General features: G+C 37.6%; 1 protein-coding gene across 1 annotated transcript in view; it reads right to left on the bottom strand.

The window, feature by feature from the left end:
- The window catches only part of LOC126162504 (dynein regulatory complex subunit 6-like), a 58,290-nt gene extending 45,905 nt beyond the window's left edge, over positions 1-12,385 (bottom strand). Inside the window, exon 1 of the mRNA XM_049919051.1 lies at positions 12,017-12,385. The gene's annotated coding sequence lies outside the window, so the exon portion shown is untranslated. The remainder of the gene's footprint in view (positions 1-12,016) is intronic.
- Positions 12,386-16,279: the final 3,894 nt, after the last annotated feature.

Genomic DNA, 16,279 nt, shown 5'->3' with positions numbered 1-16,279 from the left:
GAAGAAGGGATCGGTTGGTAGGACATGTTTTGAGGCATCAAGGGATCACAAATTTAGCATTGGAGGGCAGTGTGGAGGGTAAAAATCGTAGAGGGAGACCAAGAGATGAATACACTAAGCAGATTCAGAAGGATGTAGGTTGCAGTAGATACTGGGAGATGAAGAAGCTTGCACAGAATAGAGTAGCATGGAGAGCTGCATCAAACCAGTCTCAGGACTGAAGACCACAACAACAACAACATCTGCGCATAAATTTGAAAAGAAAATTGTGCACACTAGGCATCCCTTTCCATACAAGTAACTAAAATCAAATTTCTCCATGAACATCTTTCATCACTATAGTAGAAGGAAGTCAGACATGTTGCCATCTCAAATAACAACTTGTACCACTGTAGTACCAGGTTGGATCAAAGGAAGACATCGAAGCAATTCTTAGATGGGCTGTTAGATTTGTCACCAGTGGGTTCAAACAACACAAGAGTATTGTGGGGATGATTCAGGAACTCAAATGGTAATTCCTAGAGGGAAGACGACATTCTTCTTGATGACCACTATTGGGAAAATTTAGAGAATGGCATTTGAAGCTGACTAGATCCATTCTACTGCTGCCAACATACATTTCATGTAAGGACCATGAAGACATGATGTGAGCAACTAGGTCTCATATGGGGGCTCATAGAATCATTTTTCCCTTACTCTATTTGCGAGTGGAACAGGAAAGAAAATGACTAGTAGTGGTACAGGGTACACTCTGTCACGCACCATATGGTGGCTTGCAGAGAATGTATGTAGATGTGGAACTATCATGCATTATGGTGTATGTGCTATTTATAGATTACTTTTCTTCACTGGCATGTAACAGGGAATGGAGATATCATAGTACTCTTCCGCTCTGGTTTTCTTTACTTAAATGTTTTTGTGCTCCACTAAAAATCATGCATTTGATCCATTTAATTATTACGAAATGTTTTTGTTGTAATTATGACAATAATAATAGTTACTATACCTGTTGATGTTATACCTCCACACCCTTCTCTCCATTTGTAATTCCCAAATCTCACACCTACCATAACATTTATTCCCTACCTTTCTCTACTATCTATCTTTGTGTGCATCCTGTATACCCTCCCACACTTTGGCTAGAACTCTTGTTCCTCCTACCTGTACTTACCTCTTCTCTTAGCCATGACTCAATCTCAAACAGTTTTCCTGAAATCCTTCACAGCCTATAGTATTTGACTTAGTGACTTTACTGAACAAATGCTGAGTTCCAGCTGTAGCGTTCACAAGGCTTCCAAATTTTCCAGTTACAACAGTTTCTAGTCCATGACAAACTGGATCAGACTCCGTTATTACTGGAAAATTGTGGAAGCTCTACAAAAATACACCGCCCTGGCATATACACTTCTGAACCCCATTCTGTCTCTTTACAGTATTATCCTACACTGTAATGCCTATACCACATCTGATACTGAGACAGTTTTCTTTCCATTTGTAAAGCAACATTGTAAAATAAATTTGAACAAACTACCTATTAATCCGCTTACCTCTACTATTGCCAGATCTTCTAACCAGCCCTTCCACTTCCTGTTTCTTCCACTGTAGCTTTCAGCCACTGGATTGCTGGTTTATTCCACCTATCACCCTCACAGATTTTTTCCCTCACTGCTGGAGCACATAACATAAAATAAACCTTACTAGGGAAGCCATCATGCTCTCAATAAATTTGCAAGAATGAGTTAAACTTCAATCTATTCGATAGATTTAACTTTTAATGGGAAGCCATACTGCCTTTTACCTACTCCTCCTATTCAAAATGACTGCTTTCAGTTCAGAGAGCACTCCCTGGTATTTTTCCAGAAATTCATCACTACAATTTTGTCTCAACTCCATTCTGACTTTATATGACTATTCTGCAATTCACACTTAATTGCCTGGCAGAGGGTTCATAAAACCACTTTTAAAGTATTTCTCTCCTGTTCCAATCTCAAACAGCACATGGTAAAATTAAACACCTAAATATTTCCGTGCAACCTTTGATTTTTCTTATTACAATGGTCATTTCTTAGTATGTATGAGAGAGTTATCAAAATATTTTTGCATTCTGAAGAGAAAGTTGGTGACTGAAATTTTGTGAAAAGATCTCACTGCAACAAAAAATACCTTTGTTTTTTTGATGTAGGCCTGAAACTACCAGTAGAGGTATGTGACCATTGTTATTAATATAAGTGACTGGATTTTAGAAAAGCCAGTTAGTTGCAAACAAACAGGTGCTAGTTGTTTTTTGGTGCATTTATTCCAAATGACATGTTTCAGGCTCTGCCCATCATCAGATTTCCTCATGTGAACAATATAACAAATAATTAATTATACTTTTCTTTATAAAACACCTAATGATAACAAGAAAGTGCAAAATTTAACTAAATGTCAGAACCAATACATAACATTTCACAGCAAAAATAACTTAACAGCTTGTTTCTTACTCGTACATTCATGAACCAAAAGGTGTTACAACTAATTTAAACTTGGAGACTGGGAATGTCGGTCTTGTAAAGAACTATGAAAAACTGTTACTTCATTGCACTCTAACTTTCTAGGTAAACCATGCGGTGCAAGACGGCACCATACTACTGCATGCGGCTGTGCAAATGACAATATGTTTACTAAAAATATAAACAATAACCAATAATAACCAAATGTACATTTGTGCGCCTGCACATAGGCACATTAAAACACATCACAGCTTTTTTTAAGAAAGATAATATATAAAAAATTATTTGTTACATTGTTTACACCAGGAAATCTGATGATTGGCAGAGCCCAAAACCATGTCTTTTGGAGTAAATGCACCAAAAAACAACTAGCACTTGTTTGTTTGCAACTACTCAGCTTTTCTAAAATCCAATCAATTATGCCTTTGTTTTACTGATTGCAATGCTAACTTGCATACCATATACATGAAACTCTCACCCCAATTTTGTGATAATACAAAACAAGCTGCACGAGATTTCTTTACTGGGACATCAATGTTACAGTCTTTCCTTCTCATCCCATCCGGTAATCTCCCGACCAGGGTTTTGGATGACTTTTCTGAACTCTGTCCCTTTTCCTAAACTTCTCCAGTTCTTTTCCTTTGCCCCTCTTCCTTACTCTTCAAAACTTCTGCTGGAAGAAGGCGCCACTGGCCCTGAAAGCTTGCATACTTAAAACCTTTTTTATGTGTGTGTTCTCCTGCTACTGCTTGGTGAGTAGACTTTTTATCTTCCCAATTACTTTACAAGAAAACTGTCATTCACACTATTAAAACCCAGCCCCACCTTATTACACCTGTACGAGACAACTATGGGTCACATCGTTAAACCAGTGGAAGGTTTTCACCTGCTGTGAAAATCTCCATCTACAACCCTGCCATTGCAGAAATTACGTATGACTTGTAAAACTCTTTAAATCCTAAAACCATTTCTGAAATTCATCAATTGCACTTAAAATCCTTGTCACATGACATGTCTAAATTTTCTTATCATCATCATAATCTTGTGAGTAATCTACAACTGGCACCACTTCTTGCTTCCCATCTTCCACTTCTTCCAACTGTGCTGGTCTCCTCCTTGTAGTCCTTCGGCATCAATGACATCCCAGACTTCAAGACTCCAGCTCCACACTTTCTTCTTTCTGCTGAGGTCAACTGCCACACTGTAATACGCAATCGACCATCCTTTCTAGACTTCCAAACCATTTTAGGAGTTTCATCTCTATGGTGTCTATTATTGATTTACTGACACCCACAGCCTCTCTTATAATGAATTTGGTACACAGTCCAGCTAGAGATGCCACAACTTCACCTCCAGAGTCAATGTTTAATACAAGCAACTTGTTTCTCTGAATGTTGTTTATTACAGACATTTCTGCTCTGTACATAGCGATGTTTTCAACAGCTGAATGATATCATCTGTTCATTACTTTTTGTTATTCCACAGGACAGAGTTCAATTTTTGTATGGCCCTCCTGCCCAGACCTATTTCATTATTTACGTCATCTTCACTTTTCCTGTTTGATGACATCATAACCCCCAGGTACTTAAATTACTTACACCCCCTGATCTTATTAGCTTCACCATCCAGATGTTCTACAGTACTGTCGTCAACTTTCTGATCTTTGGTTTCTGTCATGCTTATTATAGTGCCCCATCTTTCATATTCCTCTTTTAACTTCCGAAGCATGTTCTCAGCATCAATCTGGTCTCCTGCAATGATGACCTGGTCATCATTGAAGTGAAGTGTGTACAAGATTTCATCACCCACAGTGACTCCCACTGCCTCCACATGTTTCTCCATGCTTTAAATGCATCCTTCACATAGATTTTAAATAGTGTATCACGAAACTCTAATGACGCTGAATTTCTCACTTTGACAACATTTACGCAGTTCGCATAGTACTGTTTAACTGCTTTGATGTAAATAGTTGACAGACCACTATTCATCATGCTTGTCTACAGATTGTTTTGTGGCACTATATCACATGCCTTCTGCAAATCCATGAAGACTTAGTGGATCTGCCTCCCTCTGGGAAGCAATTTCTTGTGGGCAATGGATTTCTTCTTTATTAGATTCTGTAATGTGAATACTCCATTAATATATGAGTGCCCTGTCTAAAATCATTCTGTTCTTCAGATATATAGCCGCCATCTCTATTCTTTTTTTCATGATTCTCCCATATACATGTCTACATTTTACATGTTTTAAAAAGAAAGGTACTAGCGAAAGTAAAACTGTGAGGCCAAGTTGAGTCATGCTTGCACAGCTCTGTTTGGTTTTCATGGACAAGTGCTCTACAAAGGTCCCAGGTTCGAGTCCCGCTTTAATCTGACAGGACATTTCAATTCAGTGTACATTCCCCTGTACAGTGGAAATTCATTCTGGAAATAGTTTAGATTACCCTCATGCAAATGATCCAAGAGTATATCCTTTTTTTGTAGAGTTGGTGACTACAGCATTATAGATTTATGAAACAATAAGGCCCACAGCTCTGGTAGTGCTCTGCTAGAAGTAATTAAAACTGGCACATAACTTAGCTACCATAGTCCCGAAATTTTATTTAAAAAATGCTTCATACAAAGTATATTGCAGAATCCTTCGGAGAAGTCTGATATGATTGTATTGGTACAATGTCGGCTGGAGACTGAATTCAACCAATCTTATTTTTAATGTGTAAGTCTAAGTCTTTGAGAAACTTGTGTGGCAGAAAATTTTACTCCAGAATGAGATTTTCACTCTGCAGAGGAGTATGTGCCGATATGAAACTTCCTCGCAGATTAAAACTGTGTGCTGGACCGAGACTAACTCGGAACCTTTGCCTTTCGCGGGCAAGTGCTCTACCAACTGAGCTACCCAAGCACGACTCACGACCTGTCCTCACAGCTTCAATTCTGCTAGTACCTCGTCTCCTATGCTTCCAAACTTAACAAAGTCCCGAGTTCGAATCTTGGTTCGACACACAGTTTTAATCGGCCAGGAAGTTTCGAAAATTTTACTGTTTGTTTACTTTAGTTTTTGTATGTTTCGCAATTTACATTCACAGTAACTCACTATGATGTGGTTAGTGTCAGCAGGTTCAAAAATAAGATACATTTCCTCTGTGAAAACATGGCTACAAGCTGGTCATTTACATAAATGGCTTTTTTTAAAAACAACTTGAGCTACATCAAAATTTAATACCTTTAACTCGACAGCACACACATTATGTATTTACAAATCCACCTATGGAGTAGAAGGATTTGTCAAGCAAACACCATTTTTTTTTAAACTTTATTTGTGTGCTAGCACCTTTAATTCACAAGGGCTGGATAGTTTTGTTCCTTTTTGTGCAAGAGTATGATTAAATTGTGGAAAGGGGGGGGGGCTATTTTTGTTAGTTAAGTTGTATTTATCCGTAAGTGGCAATCAAAAAGTTTCTGTTTAAGAGTGTTGAGTGATGCTGCAGCATATATACCACATAGCTTGACTCCAGTGCAGGTATATAAGCAGTATCATGTAGGCAATGGATTAGTGTATCATTCTTGTCTTTCCGATGTGTGTGCAGTAAATGCAGAAACATGAACCATTTTAAACATTTTGTGGCTGTGAACTCAGCAGCCATGTATGCAATTATAAAAAATGTAACAGCCAGCCAATCAGTTGCACACAATTAAAAAAATAATAAAATAAATAAAAATAAAAACACGTTAACCAGGTTTCAATAGTTCTAAGACTATCTCCATCAGATTTAGCCTTAGAAAGTGGTTAAAGTGTGCGTTTCCTTTTAATTGTGTGCAACCGGTTGGCCGACTTTTACATTTTATATAACATGAATTATGGCAACGTTATTAGCAAATATGTCCAAACCAGACCAATGTACCATTATTCTTTTCTTAGCTGCCAAAAGACAAACACAGGACACATCCATGAGAGAATGAAAAACTTTATGAGGCAGCATGTCTGTCAAATGATGTGATAAGTTCTGTGCTGGTCACCAGTAAACACAAATTGCTTTCTGATCTGGTGGCCAGCCTCATCCATTGTGGGCAACAACAAGCACTCTGTCAATAGTGCAATTGAGCGGACCAGTGCATAACCATTTGTACACTCTAAAAGGCTCTCAATATTGGCTTTGGTAGTTTGCAACACATTATCCAGCAGAAGTTAGGCCACCATAAGATCTGCAGTCAATGGATACCCTGGGCAGCACATAAAGCTGAATGGCTGACTACCTGAAGCATCTGATGCATTTCAATATTGAGGGCAAAAAGTTTCTAGAGTGTATTGTTGCACGAGACTAAAGCTGGTGCCACCACTGGGTAATGGCTTGCAAGTGCCGATGATGGAGTGGTGTCATCCATTGTCCCCTCATCCCAAGAGGTTCAAGAGGCAGCCATCTGTTCGAAAGGTGATGTTCAGTCTGTTCTTTGATTACCAGGGCTTATTCATTTCAAGGAACGTGGTGTCTACATCACCGGGGAATGGTGCTGCGCGACACTGGAGAAATTAATATGTACAATTAATGTGAAACATCTGGCAAAACTGTGACAAAGGGTGCTGCTTCTTCTTGATAATGCACACTCCCATATCAAAAATGTAGTAAGATAGAATTAGGCCAACTCAAGTGGGAGATGCTTGACCATCTGACCTATAGTCTTTATCTCTTCCCATGTGATTATCATGCCTGCAGCCCCTTGAAAAAGCGTTGACAATTCCTGTTGGACGGGGATGTGCAGCAGGCAGTTATGGACTTGTTCACGCAGCAGGACACAGTCTTTCATGAAACAGGTACCTTGAACATGGTGCGTCAGTGGCATGACTGCCTTGATGTTACACAAAAACAGGATGTATACAGATAAAAACGTCTCTGCTCAGTACACAAAGGAAAAAATTACTCTAACATCAAGATACACAATTCCCTACAAGCTTGTGTCATATTTGGTGGTGGTCCCCTGCAGAAATTTTAAAAAGGCTAAAACATTATCTTTTACAAAAGTCCTAAGGCAAAAAGGAATTTCCAGTATCATTTAACACTTCACAGATAAGAAGGAATGATATGGGATATGTTGCCGGTAATAGTTCGTAAGTTATGAGGTATCACAAATGACCTACACACTGCACCTTAAAATATGTGAGTACCATTACTGTAATATGAGAGCACTTGTACATATGACTACGTAATGAACTGCTTGCTGCCAATATAGTATTGCATATCACAACACCCATATTGTTGTGTGATAAGTTAGTGTGCAATTCAGTAAAAGTTTGTAATTGTTATTAACATAATGCAGGGTCATTAATATTTGATTATTCAGGTAATTATTGCTGTAGACATCTGGCTGTAAAGTAATATATGCACTTACTCATGTAAAATTTGTAACGTGACACATTCTATGTCTGAGTAATACACTCTCAACATGGATCCACAGAACATGAAGTTAATAAAAAAAAAAAGTAGATAAATGATCATCCAGCATCAGACTAAAATATCAACATCAAGTGGTGGTGGTGGTTTTTTTTTTTTTTTTTTTTTTCCACTGAACTTCTGTACCAGTTTTGCTTCTGAAAATAATCTCACTTCACATTTATAATCCACATTTAAGGGTGAGCCCATTTCAAGAAAGAAAAGCTCCTCATTCTGCTTTTTAAAATCAGTTTTTTCAGTAAAGTTTGTATATAATCAATTACTAGAGATATGTGGGGGGAAATTTAAGGGATGGTGCTAATAGTGACAGCTGTAACTAAACTGGGAGATTCCGAAAATTGGGTGCAAGTAAGAGCTACGGATGCGAGTTAATGTAAATGGCATCAATTACACTTGTGCTCATGCAACTACATGTACTCATGCAACTGCGAGGAAAAAATAGACATCTGCAAGTGCAAGGTTGAGTGCAGAACTCTCGTTCAGTTTTTATCATCACATAGTTTGTTTAATGGAGAGTGAAAAAAGAACTGGTTCCTTCATCACAGGTTTGCTTAGGCAACAATAGAGAATACAAAAACTGCAAACTGCACTGGAGACACTACAAGAAAGGTGTTTTACATCACGGAAACTTATCACCACAAATTCTGAGAGCCCACATTCCGCTACAAGCCAAGAAAAACTTATTTCCTTACACATAGATCTCTCATAACAGCCATAATAGCAAAAATCACAAGAAATTTGGGTCTGTACAGAGAAATGCTAACATTCATTCTCCTAACAATGGAATGTTCAAAATGTCTCTAAGCACTATGGGACTTAACATCTGAGGTAATCAGTCCCCCTAGACCTAGAACTAGTTAAACCTAACTAACCCGAGGACATCACACACATCCATGTCAGAGACAGGACTCGCACCTGTGAACGTAGCAGCAGCACAGTTAGGAATAGGGGTGGTGGAAGAGGCGGGGGGATGACTGGTACACCATATACCCTTAGTCACATACCACAGAGTAACTTGCTGAGTACAGGTGTAGCCAAAGGTAGGAAAATGGTAAGGTAAAACATGGTGCCCAGTAGGTGTTGCATGCAATGGAATGTTGATTAAGGTAACAGAATCGGTCTACAGAAACACAAAGTAAGTTTTTTTTTTCCAGAGAGAGAGAGAGAGAGAGAGAGAGAGAGAGAGAGAGAGAGAGAGAGAGAGAGAGAGAGAGACAGAGACAATAAACTGGAAGAGGACAAGCATGAGGCAGGAAACTGACCATGACTATTTCAGGGGAATCACATGGGCTTGACTGAGTGAGTAATAGGAACAACAGAAAAACCAAACCTGAATGGCCTGAAAGGTATTAGAAACTTATTCCTTCTAAATGCAAGTACAGCATCTTTACTACGGAGCCAACATGCTTGCTTACAAAAGATGAGAGTACATGAAGTGTAGTTAACTTTCACCTGAGTGAGATGGATGTTATTCTTGCATGTTATACAGTGGAATTGTGTCCAGAAGTTATCAATCTCATACAAAAAAGTAACACTAAATTCCCAAGTACTGTTGCCTCCAGTAACAGATTCCTTGTGTACTTTTCCATTTAACATACAGGAAATTTTGTGCTTAGACAGTCACATCTTTGTGCATTTCTAACTCTTGCAATTGATGAAAGTACATTTTATTGGAGACATATGAATCCCAACTTTATCTTCAACGTGGATAGCTGAAGAAACGAATTAAAATTTTAGTTTGGTTCTCCAGCTTTTATTCTTACAGTTGAATTCAAAACATTCTGGTGATGATTCAATTACTACAAGGGAATGGAAGAAAAGGAAATGATGTTTACAATATTTTTTTACAATGTTTTCTTCAGTACAATAATTACGAGACCATTTCTTATATTATCTCTAAAATTCTGTACTTCTTGATAGACAAACATGTGCTCAAAAACATGTATCTTCAAAAGCCAACATAATGGCAATGAGACCATGTTTCTGAATCTGTTTTATGTAACATGTGTTCAAAAAATTATCGATCCATCAGTGAAAAGTAAAAGTAAAAAACACTGGTAATATCTCAAAGTATTGCCACAGGATGCCTCTAGTACTTTGTTGGCACTGAAGAAAAGCATGAAAGTTATGATATGTCTTGATAAAAGTGCACTTAATGGTGCTGGCAGCTTTAATCTTGTGTGCTGCAGTTGGTAACTGTTTGCACAGTGAATGATGGGAGGTGAAAGCAACAAATAATGATTGGGATGATTAAGCTACATGGTGAAACCAGTGATAAAATAGTATTTGATAAATGTCTTTAGCATGTGTGTACAACTGCCAGCTTTCCCCCCAGTCACATCTGTCAGCAATGCCATTTCACAACTGAACGATAACATCAGAATACGAAACAATATCCCAAGAAAACCTGCCATATTCTGAAAAACATACAATAAACAAAACACACATGAAAACAAGTAACCTTTAACCCATAATAGCCAGATCAATTATCAACTCTTACTATTCATGCCAAAAACTAAAGTTATCAATTAGTATTTTCTACCAAAACAAGCCAATAGATTCAGCTATTCTCTCTGGCTACTCTTTACTATCAACACTATCACCTGACTGGCTATGACCGTGAGAAACAAACTGCCATTAGCAGCACGCAGAGGAAGAACTGCATACACCATAAGTGCACTTCAACCTTCACAAACAGCAAAAATCACGTTACACAATGATTAAATTTCACATATCATGAGACATTAAGCCAAGAATAAATCAAAATTAACATGTTCCCTGTTTCAGGCGAGTTCTATCAAAGTTTTCAACAATAAAGAGACAAACAGACTCCTGATTTCGAACATGGTTATTCTTCAATATTCTATGGAGAATGTTCAGTCTGCAGAGACACCATAGGATGATATGACATAATGTTACTTTATCACAAGGTCTTAAACACTTATAAATAAAGAATGAAGTATCACAAACAGAACAAAATGAATTTTTAATGCAGTCCACTTTTAGTTATTTGTTGTTATTTCTGAGTTAGAGATACACTACACATTTAAATGCTTAAGATAAAAACAACAGTCCAAAATATGAGAACTAATGTAACATGATAGTGGCAAGCACATAGAGATGTAGTGAAAATGCAGATCACACGGCTTAAAGAGTGTTCACATTACTTAACTATAAAGATAATTACTTTCAGTACCAATCACAAGTAATAACACAGTGAACCACTGCAATATGAAACAAGCACATCAGATGAACACATGCAGTACACCCTGCTCTTCAGCTCAATATATTAGGTTTCATACCTTAAATGTAACTGTAGCCTCACATATTGTTTCACATTACATTACCATAAAATCACAACAGTGAAGTAGGGAGAGCTACAGCAGCACAACAAATCTGAACAAACTAGCCAACATTTGAAATTAGAAAAACAAATATTTAATGGTGCCATTTGGGAACAAAGCATACACATTTTGATATGAACATCTGACAGCATTAAATCATAGCTATAACTTCTTACAAATGTGGTAAATGCAGAATTACGCGAACTTTCTACACAGCTTGAAAAAAATTTAAATAGTTACGTTTGAAAATAGAGCTTACACGACTGTCATGTATATCACAGCCTGAAACAAATTTCTCTCGAAAATTATGACAAGGCCATGTTTTAGTGACTAACTTAAGACCGTAAATCTGACAAGACAATATCTGTGATTGTTGCGGATTTGTTGCTTGTGATATCCAGAGTCACACTCTATAACAAAATTTGGTTCGAATTTTCTCATAATTGAAGTAACCTGCTCATTCATTAGTACGCACAATGCGGATGCCTACCTTTCTTTGTGCATGCAGACTACTCAGATTCAACACACTGTCGTTAGTTGTTAACACTCTAAGCCTTCCTGTCAAAAAACTATTTGCGATCAGTACAAACATAAATAATAAAAAATTCCAGAAAGTGTCATTTGGTTAACCATGTCATGTCTACTGGTTAAGGGACATGGGGGCATAACCATTGTCCGATAATAATAATTATCGCTCTTTTATACTAGTAGCAATTTACACAATGATAACTTACATTAAATAAGATAAATTGACGATGCGGTTGTCTCAACGCAGAAACTTCGTGTACTGTTCTGACTCATACCCCGAAGCTTCGGTAACGCCCCCTCACTTTCCCCACCACATGTACAGTACCAGCCCTCCTTAGGTTGCTTACAGCCGATACTCAGAAACGTCAGAATTCTTCCTCCCCCTCCCCTAGCAGCACGACCAACACTACAAATTACCGCTTATGACAATTAGTCACTCACTAAATGTGAAAATTCAAATAATGTAGTTGATTTGATGAGCTTGTACGACAATACGAAGACATAAAATAATTGTTCCCATGCCAATTTTGGGGTCTAGTGCAGCAGGGGATACAACCCGTCGGCTTTGAACAATGACGTCATTCCTTAGTCATAGATCGTAATGTCTTCACTTCGAGGCATAGATAATAAAGCAGTTCTGTGTTCTAATAAGCACTATCGTTAAAATAATTGAATATAAATCTAAAAGCGATCGCTTGATATTGGGTGCATCATTTTACTGATTGATTAATGAAATAGGATCAGTTTATTCTATCTCGTGAGATTTTTTTTTAAAAAAAGTAAAAAAACTCTTATTACGTGCTGAAGGGAGCTACAAAACTAAGAAGAATCGCTTCTCGGCTTTTGACAAGATATTGCTTAATAAAGTAGGATCAGTTTATTCTATCTCGTGAGATTTTTTTTAAAAAAAGCCAAAAAACACTTATTAGGTACTGAAGGGAGCTGCTTAATAAAGTAGGATCAGTTTATTCTATCTCGTGAGATTTTTTTTTAAAGTCAAAAAATCGTTTCTTTACTGATTGCTTAATGGAGTAGGATCAGTTTATTCTATCTCGTGAGATTTAAAAAAAAAAAAAAAGCCAAAAAACTCTTATTACGTACTGATGGGAGCTAGAACACTAAGAAGAATCGCTTCTCGGCTTTTGACAAGATATTGCTTAATAAAGTAGGATCAGTTTATTCTATCTTGTGAGATTTTTTTTAAAAAAAGTCAAAAAACACTTATTACGTACTGAAGGGAGCTAGAACATTAAGAACAATCGCTTCTCGGCTTTTGACAAGATATTGCTTAATAAAGTAGGATCAGTTTATTCTATCTCGTGAGATTTTTTTTTTAAGTCAAAAAACACTTATGCTTTTGACAAGGTCAATGTTTATCTCTCTCGCATTCCTTTGTTTCTCAACATTCTCCTCAGCTCTTTCATCTCTGTAATACATGCTCTCTGGCGACTTGTGATGTCATTGTTCAAAGCCGACGGGTTGTATCCCCTGCTGCACTAGTCCCCAATTTTGTGCATTGTATAAACTTTATTATTGGATTCTCATAATCTACTGCGAAGTACCATTCCATTACTGTATAACAATACACATTACACAACCAATACTTTTAAAATTCGCCTGTTTTAGTAAATGACTCAGCCAAAACGTAATGTTGACGACAGCCCTGGACACAAGGTTATTTAAAAGGGAGGTTGGGCCCGAAGCTAAATCGGCTGTGATTGGCTGGCGCAGTGACGTCACTGTAGGAGCAAATTTCTTTGTCAAAGATTTGATCAAAGATGTGATCAAATATAGAAGCGTCTCGCGGCACCACCACCTAAAGAGAAGGCCGCGGCGCGCTCTTGTGACGTCACTCAAAGCGGGCCAGGGTTGGCTTGGCGCTGCGCTTAAAGAATCGAGACGCACGGCCTGCAAATCTTTGTCAAACGGTTTTACAGAACCTATTCCGTAAAAAATAATTAATTTCTGAAATACTTTTAGCTTTATATGGCAGCTTCATGATGAAGTGGCAATCATTTCCATAATGGTCATAACTATTGTGGTATTTCACAGATGAGTATCAAATTTGAGAACGTTGCCATCAAAAATAGAGGTCGCTATGAATTTGTGTTTGATGCATATTACACATTCTATTGCTGAGTATGAAATACAGATGAGGTTTTGAAATTTTCGTAAAACTTTGGATCAATATCTGCTTCCAATCTCGAAAAAATTGAGCATCTGCAGCAACTTCACTTCCGATCGCAACGCGCGGGAATGAAATATTCATAACGCCTGTCATATCTCGTAAACTGCTGGAGATAACGAAACGAGATCTTGGCAAATGATACCACGCAAAGAGGAGAGTACTTTGCCGAATGGTTAAAATAAGTAACTTTATCAGTCGCGATATAGCAGAAACTATAGTTTGTAATTCTTTTTTACCGGTAATATAATTGCATAAGACTTATCAATAGCCAGTGAAAACGTACGAGTGCGGGATGTAAATAATATTGCGATATACATGATAAAACAAGGTACATTTGTGAAAAATGCACTGTGATAAAGTACATTCTTTCTGGACCAGACAACTATTATTTACACTCACTTGGAAAATTCTGCACTAATACAGTGTATAATATTAAATTCCTCTGCCTTCAGTATCCTAAATAAATATTGTGTAGCTGTTTATAGAGCTCCCTCAGGAAAGCTGAGTACATTCCCCAAGCAAACAATCACTTTTAACTCACCTCACAAAAACAATTATGCGTTGTTATTGTAATGTAAATTTTCTTTCCTGTAAAAATATGGCAGATTTTGAGCATAAGTCAACAGTGAAAATCTACAAACCTTCAGCAGACATTTGCAGCAGTTGGAATGAGACAATGTGTCAAGCTAAAAACGTCAATAATAAATTTAACCTATTTCTAGATTAATTTGTTCCATTGTTTGACACATCGAAAAATAACACAGATATGCTTCATACAGAGAGATCGCTTTTTAAACATGAAAACAGCAGTTTCAACATTCGTTAGCACTCATGCTAACTAATGCGAGAGTGAAAAACAACACCCACTCACAAATAGAGAATAAAACGTTTCGGTAATGCGTAACAAAATACGAACTGCAGAGAAATTTAAACACGAATAAAAAGTAACACGAGCCACAAATTTATATTTCGTTTTCAAAATCAAAATAAAGCCACTTGATAACGAATACTAGGCCTACTTACTGCGAACTTTTGCTCACAATTTTAGTCTAATGTATCCAAAATGCAAGATATTCCACCAGAAAAAATAACAATTGTACTAGGTATATACTTTTTACATACCTTCGTGTGCTCAGTGGTTGGAAATTGTCCCGATGAATCGCTGAAAGACATTTCCAACGCAGATTCGCATCTTTCGGAAAGGAAAACAACATTACTTTCGGTCGAGTTCCGTAATTCCCACGACACCTTGGCACACAGCACTTCTAAACCATGTTCACAGTAGCTTCACTACAAGCAAACACTGTAATCGCTAGTTTTAAGCACGAATATAGCACTCGATCCAACAAACGTGTAGATAAACAAACGCTTCGAAACACAACATGGTGGCCTGCTTGGAGTGACGTCACGACCTGCTATGAATTTCGCGCCGCGGCCTTGTCTCTAGGTGGTGGTGCTCGCGGGCCCCGAGGAATCATGACGTCACATCATGACATGACGTCGTCTCTTACGCTAGCCAATATCGCTGGTAGTTTTCGAAACGCGGATATTCTTTGAACATGACATGCTAATGCCTTGTGGGTGTGTGTGTATAATGGCGGGTTTTGGGATTTGTGTGCGTTAATGCTTTTCAATCACGGAAAAAAAATTGATAATACGCGCTGCAAAAGCAGATGTTTGCAGAGGAGAAAGGATAGTTTATGTTCCAGGTAATGTACGGTAAGTAACTTCCGTTAGTAATCTTATAATGCTCAAGAAAAGTAAAGTGTATAGTAAATCTACAGAAATTTCATTGCTTGTGCCTATAGTATTCTGATGCATTACTTTACCCAGTAAAGTTTCTTTCAGTGCATCTATGTGGATTATTTATAGTAATGGGGTATTCTCATAACAAATGGCTTCGGTATTTAAGTTGCAATCATCGTAACTTCTTCCTGATCAAAAATTGCGTAGTAATTGTATTCTAACGTCAGTAACCTGCACATTTGAAAACTTTTGGGCACTTATGCAGTTTAGCAGGTACGGAAAAAATTTTTCATTCCAAATGTATCTGGCTTGGAGAGCTTTGTGGGTGAATATGTAAAGTTTGTTGGTGATTGTACTTTGTATTTTCATAAATAAAGTGATCTGTAGCGTAGCCCACTTGAGATTAGGTTGGGAGTTTTTTTTTGGAATGCGGCCGCGGCAGCGGCCGCCTATGATTTGAAAATACTGATTAGTTAGTGTATTACGCAATGTTGCGTCATCGGCAGCGCCGCGCTTATCGGGCAGAAGATATCGC

The sequence above is a fragment of the Schistocerca cancellata genome, chromosome 2, assembly GCF_023864275.1.
Source record: "Schistocerca cancellata isolate TAMUIC-IGC-003103 chromosome 2, iqSchCanc2.1, whole genome shotgun sequence".
Classification (NCBI taxonomy): Eukaryota; Metazoa; Arthropoda; class Insecta; order Orthoptera; family Acrididae; genus Schistocerca; species Schistocerca cancellata.
Note: the sequence above shows the minus strand (reverse complement) of the source record. Positions and strands in the feature narration are given on the sequence as shown.